Raw genomic sequence first — 21,910 nt, forward strand, 5'->3', positions numbered from 1 at the left:
TAGTTGCCAGGGTTTAACATGTCGCGAGACCGTGAGAGAACATTATGTATCTGTTAGTAATAACGATGACAAAATTACAGCCGTCCAAAACTCTGTTGACGCAAAGACGCGTCATCTACCTGGCCGGGTCAGGTCAGCATGGGTCGAAAAACACAGCGGGCAACCAACACTTTTTCGTAGTAAAGAGCGGTGTAATTTACGAGTAAACTATCAAAAGACAATCAATCATCTTTACGTGACGAAGAATAATTAATTTTCCGACAAATTATTAAAAGATCCGTCTAAGCTCTTGCTCAAGAGAGACTTCGCAAGTAGACCTACTAATGGATTTGAGTTGTAATGGTTTTACGTTTGGGTATAGGCGTATATTCGGGCCGCCCGGCCCGGCCTAAGCCTGAAAAGGCCCGTATTGTTTGAATTTCGGGTTGGTCCGGTCCGTTTGAATTTCGGGTCTAGTCCCCGGCTCACGGCCTGACCCGTAATTGCTTAAACGTGCCGGGCTCATTTTAGACACCCCGAAATTCACATTAGGGCCCGAAATTCAATTTTTGGCCCGAAATTCAATTTTTGGCCCGAAATTCAGTTTTGGCCCAAAATTCACATCAGGGCCCGAAATTCACAACAGAGCCCGAAATTCACAACAAATTTAATAAAACAAATAAAAGATAAGACAAATAAATTTGACCAAAAGCAAACTTAATATTTGTATTAAGTTATCAAAGCTATGCAATGACTACCTCGTTTACAAATCATTTTGTTAGAAAGAAAAAGAGTATAATCAGCTCTATATAAAGTTCGTAAGTTCAGTTCATTATATAATGTTCATAAGAAAAATAAAATTACATCACATACTCTAATTCAAAGCTACAAAAACATCTAACTAACATTATCTCTAGCTTTGTGTTCTTTACCAAGTACATAAAAGTGTGGAATGAAGTGTGATTTTTAATAAGTATATGGGCCTTTTTGTGCATTTATTTGGGCCATTTCATGTCTGCCTTAAACGGGTCGTGCTCGTGCCCGTCCATGGGCCGCGACCTCGGCCCAAACCCGACCCGACATTAAAATATTTCGAGTCGTGCCGTGTCTGGATCGTGCTTTTTTCGTGCTTCGGGCCAGCCCATCAGGCCCGGCCCAAATATACACCTATACGTCTGGGTATTGATGTGCCTGTTGTCGTCTGGATGGGTGAGAATGTGTTTTAGATCAAAATACAGCGGGTTGGTGCGGGTTTGCTCAAGTGGGTTGGAATGAGTTCTCAGAAACGTGTCTCACCACATGCTAAACATTTAGCATGTATGCGGGCCTAGCTTTTAAACTATGGTCTATGTATGAATCTTCTTAAAAAATTCTATACAGTTTAACCGATTGTCAAACTAAGTCATTTTCCACCAAACTTTCTTCACTTTGCAAAATTTTTAAAATGTAAATGCAATGTTTTTGTTGGGGACTTGTTCTCAAGTGCTATGAGTTAAGAACAAGGCAACATAGAAAATGTTAATCGTTAAAGCCCTTCGTTCTCCGAAGCATTATTTCCCTTAGGATGTAATGGCTTGCGGACGAAGGCTATGAAGGACATACCTTCATAAATTCATCAAACAATAATGAAGGATGAAATATAAAGAATGTAAAGGACAACATGAACAATCATATATTATTACCGAGTATAAACAAAAACATCGTTGAATTACAAGTGTACCTTCAATCGGAAGGAGATGACAATACAAGCGTGACGCAAAAAGCGAATGCCAAGTCAGCGTGCCCAGTACAGGGATACTGTTCACCTATTTATAGGCACGGGACACAGCCCATACAAAATTACATTCATGCCCTTCACATTTGATAATAATTCTATAGTAGTCTATCGAGGTCTGAATAGCCTTTTCATCTTTAAGTCGGTTCCACTCTTTGCTGTCACGCCGAAGCTTTCCTGCTCGCACCTTCGGCGCTGTATCAACCTTCGTATTATTCATGTCTACTGCAATGCCGACTCTAGTCCGAGGATACCTGTTCACACATTGTACTCCAGAAATACTGTTAAATCCTGTTTTTGAGGACCTTCAGATGCCGAAGGTCCCCAACAGTAGCCCCTCGCAATATTAATTTGTTCGAAATAATAAATTTAGATTGCGATATGGACGAAGGCTTTACGCCGAAGGTCCGAAAAAATACCTTCCCTTTGCTAGAATAGCAACATTCACTGACAAGTGGGGTCTTTCAATTTTCAACGCACCGAGCGTATAAATACAGTCATACCGCAAACTCATTTGGCACGCTTTCTTGCCATTTGCTTCTGCTCACTCAATTTTTAGCTCTTGCACACTAAGATTTGCTGAGCTTTTAGTTTTGAAGCTTCGGCTTTGAAAACAGTTTTTTAGTGTTTCCGAAGATGTCTGAAGCTGCTAAGAAGGCTGCTGCTGAGATGAAGCTGAGTCTTGATGAAGAGAAGAACTTGGGGTTTCTTGTAGCGATGTCGAAGACCAACACGGAAAAAATCACCAAGGAGATTCTGGAAGGTTTGTCTGAAGATACTGGTGACAGCGACAGTTATGATGTGGACAGCGGTGGTGAAGACTCCGAAGATCGTCCCTGGCGACCGAGCCACTCAGTTTACGGTAAATCAGCTATCAAAGAGAATCATCTTGTTAACATGAGAGGAAGGTATTTCCGGGATTTGTCCGTTGTGAGGGCCGACGAAGGGGAGAAAACTTGTCCACACCCTGAAGAGAATGAAGTCGTAGTGTTCCGAAGCTTTTTGAAGGCTGGGCTGCGATTTCCCTTGAGCAACTTCGTCGTGGAGGTGCTGAAAATTTTCGAAGTCTATCTTCACCAACTTACCCCCGAGGCAATCATAAGGCTGAATATCTTCGTATGGGCCGTGCGAAGCCAAGGTCTGAAGCCTGATGCAAAAAGTTTCTGCAATATGCACGAATTATCATACGAGACAATACCTTGGGGTAAGGAACAGTATCACAATAACTTTGGCTGCTACAATTTTGTTTCTCGGTCTGGGTCAAGCTGCCCCGTGCCAACTTTTCGGAAGAGATGGCCCAGCGGCTGGATGACAGAATGGTTCTATGTAAAAAATGATCTGAAAGCACGAGAAGATATCAAAGGTATAATTATGCGCCCTATTTGGCAAAGCTTCGACCTTCGCAGGCCGAAGGTTGAAATGAATGAAGCTGCCGGAGAATGCCAAAGAGCCTTCGGCGTTGTCTGCTCTTTTATAGGAACAAGGGACTTAGTACAAGAACATATCGCCTTCAGGGTGTGGCCGCTTGCGGAGAAATGGGAAATGCCACAAGAAACCGTAAAAGAGGCCGACGAAGGTGGACTTATCAGGTTTAAGTATACTTTTAAGTTTGGAGATAAATTCGTTGAGCCAGATGATGACTCGTTGAAAAGCATTGAAAATTTAAGTGATGAGCTGCTTGGGACCTATTCGAAGGCCGAAGACACTGCAATGTCAGCAGCCTTCGGAGGCCGAAAAAAGAAGAGGCTGAATCAGGTATTTGATGCAATCGGGTTTATCTACCCTCACTATTGCTATCCCATCCGAAGGCAGAAGAGAAAAACACGACCTCTGCAATAGAAGAAACTGCAACTGCTCCTAGCGAGCCAGAACCGAAAAGAAAGAAAATAAAGGTTCTTACGCATCGGTCGCGCTATATTGAACCAGCTTCGGTGCCCGAGTTTACCGGAGAAACTTCTTCGGCCACCGAAGCTGAAAAACCAACCGAGCCAGCCTTGTTGCCAGAAGTCGCAGAAACGACCGAAGTGCCGACAAAGATAGAATTGGAACAATCAAACATTTTGTTATCAGAAACAAAAGAGAAAGCCGAAGCGCCGTCCACAGAAAAAATGGAAGAGGTAAAAGAAGCAACTGGGGGCTCCAAAACATCAGGAGTTTTGAGTCCTGCAGCAAACGTTGAGACAGCAAAAAATCAAAAAGTGCCAGCAATGACTCCGAAAAGAAAGAGGATGGCCAATGTGCTAGATGTATTGGAAACGATCAAATCTTCAAGCACACCTCCGAAGAAGGCTGCTGTCAATCCTAAAACAGCAACTGAAATTTCTGGTTCTAAAGCTCTAGAGCAAGAGATTGAAGCCGAAGCTGGGCCCTCAGAGCCCGCAAAGATAAAACCCTTGGAAAGTGAGGCAGAAAAAATAATAAAGCCAACTTTTGTTGAAGAAACCGGTGTTATTGCCCCCGAAGCATCCCCCAAAGTTCGTGATTATATTTTTCGTCATGCTTCGGGGAAAAAATTATCAGAAAAAGAAGAGCAAGAGGCCCAGCACTACGCCCAAAAACTGAAATATCCAAAGGGGGCGTTAATATTCAATGGCAGTGGAGAGGAAGACTTCTTGTATTGTCTTCCCGACAGCAAGGAGATTTCTGTCTGCCGGGAGATGAGCAAGAGCTTCGGATTCCCGACTTTAGAAGACGGACTCTCGGTGCTGTCGAAGAACGATCTGGCCGACAGCCTGGCTTACAATAGCTTAAAGGTACGACAAATGAAATCCTTGTATTTTTTCGTTCGTTTAAACCTATTGACACACACATACTTCTCTTTGCAGGGCTTGATACTTAGCAATGCCCTCAGAGCACAGAAAGATGCTGAAGACGAAGGGTGTACTATAGCCCTGAGCAACCTTCGTTCCGAAGTAATTGAACTGAGGAACGAAGGTCTTGAAAAAGATAAAATATTATACTCATTGATAAATAAAATAAAGGAAGACGAAGTTGCTTTTAAAAGTCAAGCTGAAGCTCAAAAGCGCGAAATTGAAGACCTTCGGAAACAACTGGCCAGAGCCAAGGAAGAACGCATACTTGAAGAAACAAAGCGTGAACTCAGCGATCAATGGGCAGATCACCTAGAAGTGACTGTTGAAGAGCTTCGTTCGTCCAAAAAGAGATGCTATAACAAATCTATAGATTGTGTTAAGAAATTAAAGGCTAGCTTTGCCAAGGTCGGCGCATTCTCAAGTGAGGAAAACTTTTCGAGAGGCAATCCCGAAGGTGTCATCGAATGGATTGACCACGAAGCTGAGGCCTTCGAAGAAATTTTAAATAGCCGAGGAGATATATGTGCCTTCTCTGGCGCTAGAGGGATTGCCACCATCTTAGAGAAGAAGGGCTGCGAACATGTAAAAATTTTAGCTCAATCCGAAGCTGCTTTGCCCTTTGAAGACACAAGAGATCCTTCGGCTGAAGCTAGCATAATTGGTGGAAAATTTTTTACTGATATCTGGGATAATGGTGGCCGAGAAGTGGCCGGAGAAATTATTCGAAGAAGTGAAAAGGGTATTCACGATGCTAGAGAAGTAGCTGAGGCTGCTGAAAAGAGCGCAGAGGCCGAAGGTCAATTAGGTACTAACTAATAGTTTTTATCGTGTTGTAATCTTAGGCTTTAAGATTTGTTTGCGATTTGTAATAGCAATGTAGCCGTATCCTGTCTTGCTTCAGATCCGACTAAAGTGTCTTCGGGCCCTCAGCCGAAGGAAGACGACGAAATTAAAAAAGATGGCTGAAAATATTATGGACGAAGTCGTTAACCGGCTCCTGAACGAGGCTGCAGAAGTCGTTTTGAGAGAAGATTAAGTATTTTTGTAAAAACTTCTGAAATGTAATATAGTGTAACATGTTGTAACCCAAAATGTAATATACCTATTTTTGTTACTCAATTCTTCACGATGCATGAAACTTTACGTACCGCTTTTGAGTCTTTGACGAAAAAACACCTTCCCTTCTTTTCATGCTTCGTGAAGAAGAATTTTTCTTTGTCACAACAATATCCAATGTTCTGATAGATAATATCCAGGCTTCGTGAAAATATTGTCCGAAGCTACATTTCCGAAGATCAATGATGTATCTTTTTGTGACTATGATTTCTCCCTTTCAAAGCGTTCTTCTATAGATTAATAATGTATCCACCTCTTATGCCATGTGCAAAATGATGTATGATGCTTATGCTATGCGAGATGATGTGATGATGTTATGTTATGTGAGATGATGTTTATTCCGAAGATACATACACATCCCTGCAATAAAACACAATCTTTTATAAGCCTCCCTTAGGAGCTTCTTCGCCTTTTACTTCAGCGGAATCAGCGTTTATTTTTCGCTGTAAGCCTCCCTTAGGAGCTTCTTCGCCTTTTACTTTCAGCGGTATTCGCGTTGACTTTTCGCGCTTCGCCTTTTACTTAGGCGGTATCAGCGTTGACTTTTCGCTGTATGCTCTGCATTCCCTTTGGAACGACTTTGGAGCAGAAAACTTACACTGCGCTCCCTTTGGAACGACTTTTTGTGACTTCGTCAAACTTACTCTGCGTTCCTTAGAACGACTTTTTGTTGCTTCGAAGAATTTTCGATAGTTCGAAGGTCCTTTTTATTATCACAAGCCTGAGAAGAAAACATATTTTTCTTGTAGTAATCAACGAAACTAATTACATGAAAACTAAACAATGTCCTTTATTACAGAAAATAAAACTGAATGAAAAAGATTGTCATTAAGGTAGGATATTCGTCAATAGATGTGCTTTGACTCTGGCACAGTGCTATTGACTGTACGAGCTTCGGACTGCTCTCTGAAATCCCTCTGGTGTGGAGCATACTGGCTCCCTTCTGGCTGCTGGCCTTGTTGCAACGGGGGTGGAGGTGGAGGCTGTTGCCAGGAAGCTTGAGGCTGACTCGCCGAAGCAACAGAAACTGCAGGATGGTTGCCCACATATTCTGGGATGTAGGGCGAATGATACGAAGCTGTATGCATGACCTGCTTCGGCTGAGCTTGTTGTGCTGCGGTTTCAGCTATTTCCTTTTGCTTCTGAATAGTAACATGGCACATCCTGGTAGTATGGCCTTTGTTCTCACCGCAGAATAAGCAAAAGATTCTTCTCGGTTGATCTCCAAATCTTCCTCCAAAGCCCCTGGCGCCTCTGCCTCTTGGAGCTGGTGGTCGGAAGGAGCTTTGCTCTTGGCCCGAAGCCTGTGAGGAGCATTGTGGCCTTTGCTGTTGGCTTCCTCTGTCATCATTTTGTGTAGAGTTATGAATTGATCTCACGTGCCTCGGGTAGAACCTCCCTCCGAAGCCCCTGGTCATTTCAGAAAACCTAAAAGCCTCCTCCCTTCTTTGGCGAAAATCATTATCGGCCCGAATGTACTCATCCATCATCTGGAGAAGCTTCTCCAAAGTTTGAGGAGGCTTCCTGGCGAAGTACTGAGCTGACGGACCTGGCCGAAGCCCCTTGATCATGGCCTCGATGACAATTTCATTGGGCACCGTTGGTGCCTGTGCCCTCAAACGCAAGAACCTTCGGACATACGCCTGAAGGTATTCTTCATGATCCTGAGTGCACTGGAACAGAGCCTGAGCAGTGACCGGCTTCGTCTGAAATCCTTGAAAGCTAGTTAACAACAAGTCCTTCAGCTTCTGCCATGAAGTGATCGTTCCTGGTCGAAGGGAGGAATACCAGGTTTGAGCAACACTTCTGACAGCCATAACAAAAGATTTGGCCATAACTGAAGCATTGCCACCATACGAAGACACTGTTGCTTCGTAGCTCATCAAAAACTGCTTCGGGTCTGAGTGGCCATCGAATACAGGGAGCTGAGGCGGCTTGTAGGACGGAGGCCAAGGTGTAGCCTGCAGCTCAGCGGACAGAGGAGAAGCATCATCAAAAACAAAATTCCCATGATGGAAATTGTCATACCAGTCATCTTCGTTGGGAAAACCCTCCTGATGAAGGTCTTGATGCTGAGGCCTTCGGTGTTGCTCATCCTGAGCAAGATGACGAACTTCTTCAGAGGCTTCGTCTATTTGCCTCTGCAGTTCAGCTAGCCTGGCCATCTTTTCTTTCCTCCTCTGTACTTGTTGATGAAGCATCTCCATATCTCTGATTTCTTGATCTATCTCGTCCTCTGGTGGCGTCGGACTGACAGCCTTCCTTTTCTGGCTTCGGGCCTCCCGCAGGGAGACTGTCTCCTGATTGTGGTCCAGTGGTTGCAGAGCTGCAGTCCCAGTCGCTGAAGCCTTCTTCGGCGCCATAACGAAGGTTTACGATCGCCGAAGGTGTTCAAAAAACTCAGAGTGGAAGTGAGTTCACCGGAGGTGGGCGCCAATGTTGGGGACTTGTTCTCAAGTGCTATGAGTTAAGAACAAGGCAACATAGAAAATGTTAATCGTTAAAGCCCTTCGTTCTCCGAAGCACTATTTCCCTTAGGATGTAATGGCTTGCGGACGAAGGCTATGAAGGACATACCTTCATAAATTCATCAAACAATAATGAAGGATGAAATATAAAGAATGTAAAGGACAACATGAACAATCATATATTATTACCGAGTATAAACAAAAACATCGTTGAATTACAAGTGTACCTTCAATCGGAAGGAGATGACAATACAAGCGTGACGCAAAAAGCGAATGCCAAGTCAGCGTGCCCAGTACAGGGATACTGTTCACCTATTTATAGGCACGGGACACAGCCCATACAAAATTACATTCATGCCCTTCACATTTGATAATAATTCTATAGTAGTCTATCGAGGTCTGAATAGCCTTTTCATCTTTAAGTCGGTTCCACTCTTTGCTGTCACGCCGAAGCTTTCCTGCTCGCACCTTCGGCGCTGTATCAACCTTCGTATTATTCATGTCTACTGCAATGCCGACTCTAGTCCGAGGATACCTGTTCACACATTGTACTCCAGAAATACTGTTAAATCCTGTTTTTGAGGACCTTCGGATGCCGAAGGTCCCCAACAGTTTTAATTTGAAGTCGTGCTTTTTAGAGTGAGGCCGTGGATTTACCTACACACAAATGAGATGATTATCATTCTTGGGCTCTTTGCTATTTCCAACAAAGTTCAATTAATTTTGTGAAAATTTTAAGGTGTGAATGCTAGGCTTTAATTTTTGGGTCCGGCTAATAAGGTGGGACCCACACATGGATCTTGATATACGTGACACAAACTAGCATATTATCATTATTACTCATTCCTAAAAAAATAATTAATTTAGTGAAAATTTTAAGGTGTGAACACGATGTTTTAATTTTAAGGTACTGCTTCTAAGATAGGACCCACACATGGATCTAGCTTCACCATTACACACATATTAGCATATTACTATTCTTAATTATTTCTAATTTTGTGAAAATTTTAAGTTGTGAATGTGATGTTTTAATTTTAAGGTCCGACTTCTAAGGTGGGACCTACACATGGATCTAACTACACCGTTACAAACAAATTAACATATTATAATTCTTACCCATTTCAAAAAAAATCAATTAATTTTGTGAATATTTTAAGGTGTGAACGTGATGTTTCAATTTTAAGATCCGACTTCTATGGTGGATGAAAGGACCACGATGCCCAAGAGGGGGCGATGAATTGGGCTTCGTCCTTCTTCAGGTTATAGAACTTCTTTTTCTCCTTCTTCCTTTTCTTGTCTTGGTCCTAGTCATTCTTATTATCGGGATATTGAGCAATAAAATGATCGTACTTTCCGCACTTGAAGCATGTACACTTTCTCCTTGATTTGCTTTTGTTCGAGGTAGTTTCTTGCGTCCCTTCAATGCCTACCAAATTCAGATGTTACCTCTTGTCTCTCTCTAGACTCTCTCTCTCTTTTCCTTTTGATTAGAATTAGGTTAATTAGGTGAGGGATTAATTATTTATTTTGTCAAAACTATGTGAGTCATGAAATGTTGCATCATGCTGAGCCTAAATTATTCTTTTGCTTGATGCACATGTTTGAATTGGTTTGAATTTGAAATTTGGTTTGAGTTTGATTTGAAATCCATAGAGAAAAGAAAAGAAAGGGGATTAGAAATTCAGGAAAAAGGAAAGCAGCCCGAACCCCCTCCACCATCGGCCTTTCGGCCCAAACCAGCCCAGCTCGCCGCCCGCACCCCGTTGACAGGTGGGTCCCACCTGTCGGCGCCGCGCCCCGCTCGCACGCTCGCCTCCTCTCTCCCTTCCCAGTGGGATTGCCCCGTCAGCTTTGTTGCGCGCTCGCGGGCCCTACTCGTCAGACTTGTCCCCTTCCTCCTCAACCGCAGCGCCCATGGCGTGCGCCCACGTGGTCAACCCGTGCCCACTTCCCCACGACCCACCCACGCCTCCCGAGCGCTAGGTGAAGACCCCGCACACTCCCTTAGCTTGCCCCTGCCTCACATTCGCGCTCTCCCTGCCCTCGCACTCACCCAGCCGCAGCGCCCCCCAGTTGTTGCTTCGTCGTTCCGCCGACGCCGCTGGACTTCTACCAGCGCTTTGGCCACGGTGAGCTTCGCCTGACCTTGGCGCACCGGGAACCCGTGGTGGTTTCCCCTTTCCTCAACTCCTCTATCCGGTCCACGCTCAACGTCTCCCCTGCGCAGGTCGGAGCTCGCCACCGCCACAATTCTTCGACGTCCGGCCAACCGGAGCCCTCGCGCCGTGCCAAGCTGCCCCAAGCGCCGTCTCTAGGTAAGTGACCTTTTCTCGTCCCTCTTTTGCGCCAATTCCGCTTAACCGTGGGGAATTTCGGCTCACCGGGTCGCCGCATCTTTACGGCGTCCAACCACTGCAACCCCTCCCCCGAGCCCAAACTCAGGCCTAGAGCACCCCCACCCTCTCCCCGGAGCCTACGCCGGTCGTAGAGCGCCGGATTAACTCCCACCGCGACAGGTATTGCTCGCTGGAGTAACCTCGGGTTCGCCCGAGGGTCCCCCTCCACCGTCTGCCCGTCTCAGTCCCGTTCTCGCCACCCAAACCTTGCCATAGTGCTTGTCTAGTTCTCCCCAACCTCTCCGGCCACCTAGACCCACCCCCAACGCCCTATAAGCTCTGGTCTGCCTCGCCTCTAGCGACGACGCCGTCGTGTTCGTGGAGAGTGCCACCCCTGGCTGACCGGAGAAGACTAAACCCCTCGCGCCCAATACTAACCGCACAGTCTTGATCTGACAGACCAGATTCATGGATAACGGTTCGCGCGGTTCGTGGAACCAGAGTCGTCGATTTGCGATCCAGTGGCTAGCGCGCCCCGCGTCCTCGGCATACTGCTGACCCATGGGCCCCGTGTGTCAGCGCTTCAACCCACCCTTAACCCACCTGTCAGGCGCCCGCGTCCGCGCGCCCGCTCGCCACATCTAATCCTGGCCGTTGATTGTGGATCGAATGGCTGAGTAAACTTCGTACCCCTTCGCGCGGCGATTTTGCTAAAGAGACCCTCGGTTTTCTGAAAACCAACCCGTCGTCCCTCTGTCTCGCGCGCAGCCCCTGTATTCTTGCAAACAGACCCCTGACCTTTAAATTAATCATAGAATTAGACCGAATTTAGGATTTTTTGTTCCAAAACTTGATTATTTCATAACTTTTGCATATAAACTCTAAATTGAATGATTCAAATTGCAAAATGTTCATAAGATTATTCTCTGTCTATGTAAATTATAAGCATTCACTATATGCACATATTAATTTTATGCCTAGACTATAGGTTAGTTTAGGTAATGGTTTATTTATTAATAAGAAAAATAAAAAGGAAAACCTAATGGTAATTAGATGTTAAATTTTGTGAGATTAACAACATGTAAAGTATGAATTTATCCGTGGTAGAATTTTTGTGTCCCATTAAGATAAATGCATTTAATTTATGCAATCCATGGAGATAGATAATACTTAGAGAATCACAAACCTCTAAGTGTGCCAGTTCACCCTAGCACCTAAGTTTACCTTTTGTGTTTATACTGCTCTGTCAAACTTGTGTTCACTTGATTGTATATGTTTGGTGTATTGTTCATTTGTCTTTATCTAAATGTATTGAATGCATGATCGCTTTGTTTAGAAAACGAGCATCCCGTGGTTCCTGCGTGTGTTGCCGAAGACCTTCCTGAGCAACAACCTGGTGAAGGCAAGTGTCCTTTGACCTATTATGTCCTACTTATTTTATAATTCACTATCCCGCATTACTTTATTGAACCCTAGGGATATACAAGTTTGTATTTACCTTATCCTTGTTTACCTTTTGGGTTATCATGGTTAGCTTTATGCTATTGCTTTACCTTAATTAACGAACATGATGTGAACATATATGATATGATGATGTTATCCTGATGATGATCTTGTGATACTTTAGGGGACTCAAGCTGTTTCCTGAGTACTTCTCCGTAAGGACCTGTTCGTTGAGTGACCACCCGGGATAACAGTATAACCATGAGGGTGGAATGGGACGCCCTTAGCTGATTAATTAGAGGAACTTGAGGTGTAGTTGATTTCGTCGTAGGGCCGTTAATGGGGTCTGGGCACAGTACTTGCTCTACCGAGGCTGGTTGCCGAGGTTCTTTCGATTTGGTTTTGTTATTCACCCTTCCTGTGGGGGAGAAGTACTATGTTTATCAAACTGGAGAAATCTAACAAGTGGCTATGACCTCTAGGAAATATTTGTAAAGGCTACATAGTGTATCCCTGGCCATTCACCTTAGCAGTGAAGATCGGGTCTGTACAACCTAGGCTGGAAAGGGACCACGACTCGTGGGTAAAGTGTGCAACCTCTGCAGAGTGTTAGGAACTGGTATATCAGCCGTGCTCACAGTTAAGAGCAGTCTTGAGATCCTCTTTGATTAGAAGAACTTTGGATACTTATATGATGATGGATATTGATGGTTATAACTCTGGTCTTTGGTATTTCCCCTTGGAGGGAGTACTTTAGGGTAATAACTGGGTTTATTACTAAAACTTGGATATACTAGTAGTAATAAATACTTGACCAACTAAAAGCAACTGCTTAACATTAACTCCACATATAGCTAGTCCACTTTAGCCAAACGGGACATTTGCTGAGTATGTTGATGTGTACTAACACTTGCTTTAAAAATGTCACACCCGGGTTTTAGGGGTCCAAAGCCCGGGCGCGAACATAAACACCAGGTGTGCTGGGACCAAGTCTCACACATATGATGCATAGTGGCACAGGATCGAATGTCACATCTTTACTATATAACAGGAGTTCTATACAAAATAATTAAATAATTACATCATATGAGAAAACGATCTAGCAACCCAAAGTTGACTGGGAGACGACGGCCTAGATCTCTCACGAACTCATCGCAGCATCCTCCATGCACCTCATCTTGCGGTACCTGTTCTTGACCTGTGGGGGGTGTGAGACAGCAAGAGTGAGCTCACATACGTTCATCGCTCAACAAGTTGTAGGGAATAATGTGAATGAACTCGCCAAAGGTGGGAGCTCACGTGAAGTGTAAGGCTTACCAAAGAGGATGGTTGAAGCTGAGCATTGCTTTTAATGTTGGTCAAAATTTTATTAGCAATTACTAAGTATAAGTAAATACCAACCCAATTAAGTAGTAGAACAAAAGTAACAACCTCACCTGCGATGCAATGCATATGACAAATTGAGTTTAAGTTCCATAATTTAATCATGTGAGTGTCCGAGCCGCTCATGACCGTGAGCACGGCTAGTATACCAGTTTTACACTCTGCAGAGGTTGCACATCTTTACCCACAAGTCATGTTACCCATCTGCCAAGGGATCGCGACTTCCCATACACCTCTACCGAGGAGGCGAGGCAGGGTAACACTACGAGGCCTTTACAAAGTTCCACTAGCTTCAGAAAACCTGCTACAGTTTATAGGAAGCTCCAATGCAGGAATCCCTTGCAGGACCGCCATCGCAGCAAAATCCTCCCGAGGGCCTCCCTACACTGACCACTCCCCTACTGCCCTTGCCCCTTTCGGGTAAGGTAGTCTTCCACTAGCTTTCCTAATTAGTTAGCCAAGGGCGTCCATAAACCCTTGTGGTAGCACTGTTTTCCCGGGTGGTTCTCCATGTTCCAATTAACATAATGATCTTATCATGAACAGTAAATAATAGCTGATAATAAAAGATAATCATGAACAAAATGTATCTCTATACCCAAAACCACATAAAGCAATAGCAGGTACTACCCGAAAATCCAGTGGTGAACAAGGTATAAAGATAGACAAACTAGGGTATCCTATTGGGACCCATCAAAATTAACCTATGCAGATCATTATGATTAATTAGAACATGAGTGGGTAAAAAGAAGTGATCAAGGGCACAACTTGCCTGGGACTTGAGATTCCAGGTACCAACTTGCTCTTCAGATGACACGTGTCCTCACTGCTAAACGTAGCAATACAGACAAACATGGTATATGCAAAATTAATGTTACATCAAACATACGAATAAATTGCGTAAGAATATTCTACGCGCTTCTATGAGATCATGGGTTCGAGAATCGCTAAATTCGGAGCTACGGTTATTAAGTTATGAATTTATGAAGTTATTAAATACCTAGTACAAAATCAATCAAGTGGATAATTTTGATCTAGGTTTTATGACCAAACAGAGTTACTAGGTGATAGATAATATTAAAACAAAATTATTGCAACTGGAATAAATCAATTTGAAGCTAAAATGAACTAAATATGAATTTTACAAGTTTCTAGTATTGTTTTTGTATTAAAAATCATTTTCTAAAATAAATTCTGAATTTCTTAAGCTTCTGGACTAGTCGCGCTAATACAGAGAAGTTCAGGGATCCCGGTGTAAATTTTCCTAAGACTCAGTTTACCCACGCAGTGGACCGCGGGTTGAATAAATAAAAAGGTAGGGGCTCTTTAGCAAGATTACCAGGCCGAAGAGGTATGGTTTATTATCAGCCACCCGATCAGAATTGAACGACCCTGATTAGATCACCGTAGTATGCTTATATGAACCCATAGATCCGGAAGCGAGGGTGGCGATTCAAAGTAACCTGGACTCGATCCCGACCCTAGATGTGAAGATCAACGGTGTGGAAGCGATCAACTCGAAACGGTGTCGACGTTTTAATCTCGACCGTCCATGGATGGATCACCGGTCCGCGACCCCTCGCCCATCCATTGCCGATCCAACGGCTAGGAACTCTCCTTCCCCCGACTGGACCCGAGCAGAGGCAGCGCGAAAGTGCCCAGGGCGGCGGCGCCATGGCCGCGCACCATGATCTGCGTCACGAGGCTCTGCTACTGTTAATTCGGGGTGCAACACAAAGGGAAAGGCAAAATAAACCTCATGAAGGTAATCTCACCGCAGATCATCATCTGTAGGTTCAAGTCATGGTGGCGCAGCTTCATGGTGATTTTCGAATTTCAGCGATCGATTCCGGTGGCTTCGATCAAATCCCGTGCCCAATCAGAGGTGTTTATTCCTCCCTGAACCCCGTAACCACCTCCAACACAGTCGTGGAGTAAGGCGAATCAAGATGTAGACCTCATCCCAGGGTTCGCGACGTCGAGCAAGCAGGCCACACAGCCCTGCGGCTAGGCGGCGATGTTGTTTCCCACCGAGCAATCCAGGCTACCCATGGACCCCATCCTTCTGTGTGAAGTCACGGCTAGCTCACCCACGACCAAGAGAAGTTCCCGAGCAACACGCCGAGGCCCAGAAGATGTCAAATCGCGTGCACACCGACGGCGGCCTAGCGCCTGTTTCTTTGGTTTTCCGCCTCGAGTTGATGTTGGGTGCTCGGATAGTGGGGATGGTGATTGCCGCCGAGGGGGGTTCCATTTATATACGCCAGGCGCGGTATAAGATGCCGAGTTGATGCAACAACCCGGCGAGATCGTCGGCGATTTTAGGCGTGAGTTGTTGAGATTGGGTCAAAGCCGAGCGAGCGGGGGAAGGGGAAAGCACCAGACAGCACGACCCCACACGGCGGTGACCAAAATTGCAGCCTGACATGCCGGCCCACATGTCAGCGACTCACAAGGGTTTAACAGGCGCGCACGGATTCCACAAGTTGGGCTGCGTAGGGAGTTGGGCTGCGCGGAATCCAGGGAGATGGGTCGCGAGGGAAGAAGCGACCCACGTAGCATAGGGTGAGGCCATCACTTTTCTTTTTATTTATTTATTTTTCCTGATTTCTTATTTAAAATTCAAATCAAACTCAAGGTTGAATTCCAAACTTTTTAATTTTAGAAGCACCAATAAAACACCATTATGGATGCAAAACCGTATATATATATGTTTATATTTGTTTTATTTTAGTTCTTTTACGCATGATTCCAATCATGAACTTAGAGAATAGTTCGCTTCTCATGAATTTTAGGGAAATATAATTTATATATTAAGATTTAGTTTAGTCATAGTTCATATAATTTCACTCCAAAAAATAATTTAGTTTATCTAGGTATCTTTTTAGTATAAAAAAATATTATATTACTTTCGGGAGTAGTAACTTTGAAATTTTGAATATTCTCAAGGAAAGGGCTTTTGATTTAAAAACCCCCGGAGGATTTTCCTCATTTTCACATGATTGAACTTTTAGGGTGTTACAAATCCTACCCCCTTAAAATTAATCTCGTCCCCGAGATTAGTAAGAAAGAGGATATACTTAGTTTGGTTCATTTTTTTCCAATACCCTTTTTTTGCTCAAGTTCTTCCATGGGTCTTTTCAGTATCTAGCCATTTATTAGGTAGGATATGGTTAGAGAAAGTCTAGAATGAGGTGAGAAAGATTAGGGCAAGAAAATCTTCCATCCTGGCTGGAGGATCTTGATGCATCCGGAGATCGGGGTTGTCCCTTATCCTCCCTTGACGAAGTTGCTCTTCTTCGATCTTGGTGTCTCCAGCTAGGGTTTAGGTGGTTTTAGATAGATACATGGTTGGGAATCACAAGGTCGGTCAAACAGTGTTTACTTGTACTTTTAGGTTTGGATCGATGGATAGACGACCTTTCAAGTAGGCTAAGTAGTCGTGTTTAGCCGAGTTGGCCTAAGACATTAATTTAGGTTAAGATATGTTTGTAGAAGTAGTGTCAAATCCATATTACCAGATTAACTAACCTATTTATGTAACTCACTTTAGATTAGATCATACTAGATTAGATGTGATCTAGATTAGATTTGTATGACTAGTCGAGACCAGATAAGATCTAAATAGATTTTGGGATTAGATCATGGTTGTTACTCTAGGATGAGATAAGCAAGGTGGTTAGGATAAGATGAATCTTTCAAGATAAGATGAATCTTTTAAGATAAGAGAGAGTCTTTTAAGATAAGATGGATCTATTAGGCTTGATATATTCTAGTGGGGGATATTCTTAGTTTGTATAGTCATATTATGTTTTTTTTATATTTATGCATATACGTATATGTAGATGTAATTGTGGACATTACTCCACAACTCATCACACTCAATCAAAAATCCAAATCAGACATGTATCACAAGAACAAACATCCAAGCGTATAGATACCTATAAAAATAGTTTTGTTTTTGCTCCTAAGAGTAGGTCTCCTAGTCCTAGAGGTCACTTTAGGCATAGGATTTCAAAGTGTGAAATCCACATTTGTCTTTAGAATGAAAAGGTAAGAATAGTCAGAGTAAAGCGGAAATAGATGAGAAAAGATTAAGAAAAGTTTAGAAAAGAATCAAAGTAGCAAGGGTAAGTAAAGAATGGTTGTCCAGTTCTATCTAGGTTTCGTCCTACAGTCAACATTCCTCTGATACCACTTCTGTCACACCCGGGTTTTAGGGGTCCAAAGCCCGGGCGCGAACATAAACACCAGGTGTGCTGGGACCAAGTCTCACACATATGATGCATAGTGGCACAGGATCGAATGTCACATCTTTACTATATAACAGGAGTTCTATACAAAATAATTAAATAATTACATCATATGAGGAAACGATCCAGCAACCCAAAGTTGACTGGGAGACGACGGCCTAGATCTCTCACGAACTCATCGCAGCATCCTCCATGCACCTCATCTTGCGGTACCTGTTCTTGACCTGTGGGGGGTGTGAGACAGCAAGAGTGAGCTCACATACGTTCATCGCTCAACAAGTTGTGGGGAATAATGTGAATGAACTCGCCAAAGGTGGGAGCTCACGTGAAGTGTAAGGCTTACCAAAGAGGATGGTTGAAGCTGAGCATTGCTTTTAATGTTGGTCAAAATTTTATTAGCAATTACTAAGTATAAGTAAATACCAACCCAATTAAGTAGTAGAACAAAAGTAACAACCTCACCTGCGATGCAATGCATATGACAAATTGAGTTTAAGTTCCATAATTTAATCATGTGAGTGTCCGAGCCGCTCATGACCGTGAGCACGGCTAGTATACCAGTTTTACACTCTGCAGAGGTTGCACATCTTTACCCACAAGTCATGTTACCCATCTGCCAAGGGATCGCGACTTCCCATACACCTCTACCGAGGAGGCGAGGCAGGGTAACACTACGAGGCCTTTACAAAGTTCCACTAGCTTCAGAAAACCCGCTACAGTTTATAGGAAGCTCCAATGCAGGAATCCCTTGCAGGACCGCCATCGCAGCAAAATCCTCCCGAGGGCCTCCCTACACTGACCACTCCCCTACTGCCCTTGCCCCTTTCGGGTAAGGTAGTCTTCCACTAGCTTTCCTAATTAGTTAGCCAAGGGCGTCCATAAACCCTTGTGGTAGCACTGTTTTCCCGGGTGGTTCTCCATGTTCCAATTAACATAATGATCTTATCATGAACAATAAATAATAGCTGATAATAAAAGATAATCATGAACAAAATGTATCTCTATACCCAAAACCACATAAAGCAATAGCAGGTACTACCCGAAAATCCAGTGGTGAACAAGGTATAAAGATAGACAAACTAGGGTATCCTATTGGGACCCATCAAAATTAACCTATGCAGATCATTATGATTAATTAGAACATGAGTGGGTAAAAAGAAGTGATCAAGGGCACAACTTGCCTGGGACTTGAGATTCCAGGTACCAACTTGCTCTTCAGATGACACGTGTCCTCACTGCTAAACGTAGCAATACAGACAAACATGGTATATGCAAAATTAATGTTACATCAAACATACAAATAAATTGCGTAAGAATATTCTACGCGCTTCTATGAGATCATGGGTTCGAGAATCGCTAAATTCGGAGCTACGGTTATTAAGTTATGAATTTCTGAAGTTATTAAATACCTAGTACAAAATCAATCAAGTGGATAATTTTGATCTAGGTTTTATGACCAAACAGAGTTACTAGGTGATAGATAATATTAAAACAAAATTATTGCAACTGGAATAAATCAATTTGAAGCTAAAATGAACTAAATATGAATTTTACAAGTTTCTAGTATTGTTTTTGTATTAAAAATCATTTTCTAAAATAAATTCTGAATTTCTTAAGCTTCTGGACTAGTCGCGCTAATACAGAGAAGTTCAGGGATCCCGGTGTAAATTTTCCTAAGACTCAGTTTACCCACACAGTGGACCGCAAGTTGAATAAATAAAAAGGTAGGGGCTCTTTAGCAAGATTACCAGGCCGAAGAGGTATGGTTTATTATCAGCCACCCGATCAGAATTGAACGACCCCGATTAGATCACCGTAGTATGCTTATATGAACCCATAGATCCGAAAGCGAGGGTGGCGATTCAAAGTAACCTGGACTCGATCCCGACCCTAGATGTGAAGATCAACGGTGTGGAAGCGATCAACTCGAAACGGTGTCGACGTTTTAATCTCGACCGTCCATGGATGGATCACCGGTCCGCGACCCCTCGCCCATCCATTGCCGATCCAACGGCTAGGAACTCTCCTTCCCCCGACTGGACCCGAGCAGAGGCAGCGCGAAAGTGCCCAGGGCGGCGGCGCCATGGCCGCGCACCATGATCTGCGTCACGAGGCTCTGCTACTGTTAATTCGGGGTGCAACACAAAGGGAAAGGCAAAATAAACCTCATGAAGGTAATCTCACCGCAGATCATCATCTGTAGGTTCAAGTCATGGTGGCGCAGCTTCATGGTGATTTTCGAATTTCAGCGATCGATTCCGGTGGCTTCGATCAAATCCCGTGCCCAATCAGAGGTGTTTATTCCTCCCTGAACCCCGTAACCACCTCCAACACAGTCCGTGGAGTAAGGCGAATCAAGATGTAGACCTCATCCCAGGGTTCGCGACGTCGAGCAAGCAGGCCACACAGCCCTGCGGCTAGGCGGCGATGTTGTTTCCCACCGAGCAGTCCAGGCTACCCATGGACCCCATCCTTCTGTGTGAAGTCACGGCTAGCTCACCCACGACCAAGATAAGTTCCCGAGCAACACGCCGAGGCCCAGAAGATGTCAAATCGCGTGCACACCGACGGCGGCCTAGCGCCTGTTTCTTTGGTTTTCCGCCTCGAGTTGATGTTGGGTGCTCGGATAGTGGGGATGGTGATTGCCGCCGAGGGGGGTTCCATTTATATACGCCAGGCGCGGTAGAAGATGCCGAGTTGATGCAACAACCCGGCGAGATCGTCGGCGATTTTAGGCGTGAGTTGTTGAGATTGGGTCAAAGCCGAGCGAGCGGGGGAAGGGGAAAGCACCAGACAACACGACCCCACACGGCGGTGACCAAAATTGCAGCCTGACATGCCGGCCCACATGTCAGCGACTCACAAGGGTTTAACAGGCGCGCACGGATTCCACAAGTTGGGCTGCGTAGGGAGTTGGGCTGCGCGGAATCCAGGGAGATGGGTCGCGAGGGAAGAAGTGGCCCACGTAGCATAGGGTGAGGCCATCACTTTTCTTTTTATTTATTTATTTTTCCTGATTTCTTATTTAAAATTCAAATCAAACTCAAGGTTGAATTCCAAACTTTTTAATTTTAGAAGCACCAATAAAACACCATTATGGATGCAAAACCGTATATATATATATATGTTTATATTTGTTTTATTTTAGTTCTTTTACGCATGATTCCAATCATGAACTTAGAGAATAGTTCGCTTCTCATGAATTTTAGGGAAATATAATTTATATATTAAGATTTAGTTTAGTCATAGTTCATATAATTTCACTCCAAAAAATAATTTAGTTTATCTAGGTATCTTTTTAGTATAAAAAAATATTATATTACTTTCGGGAGTAGTAACTTTGAAATTTTGAATATTCTCAAGGAAAGGGCTTTTGATTTAAAAACCCCCGGAGGATTTTCCTCATTTTCACATGATTGAACTTTTAGGGTGTTACAAAAAACCACCCCCACCCAGGTTGTCCCCACTGTATTCAATGCTCAGAAGGAGATGTAAGCAACATTGAGAACTTTGAGGAGTTCTAGGACTACAACAAGTTCTAGTTATGTTAGTGGCAAACCCCCAGTCAACTGCCTGTGAAGGCCATATCTGCTACGTTCGCTTTTCCCCACTTTGATAATATTAATGACAATGTTATGTTAATGACTCTGTGGATGTCTTGGACATCTTGATGTAATAAAGTACCTATTTTGCTATTTATTTTGAGAAATATGTGATGATGTCCAATGATGTAACCACTGTGTACATGAGTTTCTGATCCTGGCACGTACATGGTTCGCATTCGGGTTGCCTTCCAAAACCGGGTGTGACATAAGTGGTATCAAAGCCTTGCTGACTGTAGGATCGCTAACCTAGACTAGAATGGTTGCTCTAAGGACTATAGACCCCTACCCTTACCTTGACCCTTGGTGTCACTTCAAAAGTTGGTCATCTTGACCAAACCTATGTTATATTACTATCTATATACTCATCTTACAAAAAATTTATCTCACTTTACTTTTGGTTTACTTGCTGGTCATATAGTTCTATTCTTACTCTTGTGCTTACGATGTCTTTTGTAGATGGCCCACACTGCACATAAGTCAGTGATCCCCTTTTTGCCCTCTCGCCTTGCGGAGCGCCCACTGTGTCGCACGGTGACAGGTTAGTCTAGCCATTTGGAGAGATTGCATCGTCGCATGCATGAGGAGTAGGAGCGCCGACGCTAGGAGCAGGAGCAACAGGACTCTTCCCCCTTGCCTCAGCAGGAGGTGGAGTCTATGAGGCAACCTTCCCCTGCACCTCAGCCAAAGATGCCCCCTGCACCACCACAGGGCATCCCCGCTGCTGGAGGAGACCCTAATAG

Source organism: Zea mays, chromosome 1 (assembly GCF_902167145.1).
Source record: "Zea mays cultivar B73 chromosome 1, Zm-B73-REFERENCE-NAM-5.0, whole genome shotgun sequence".
NCBI lineage: Eukaryota > Viridiplantae > Streptophyta > Magnoliopsida > Poales > Poaceae > Zea > Zea mays.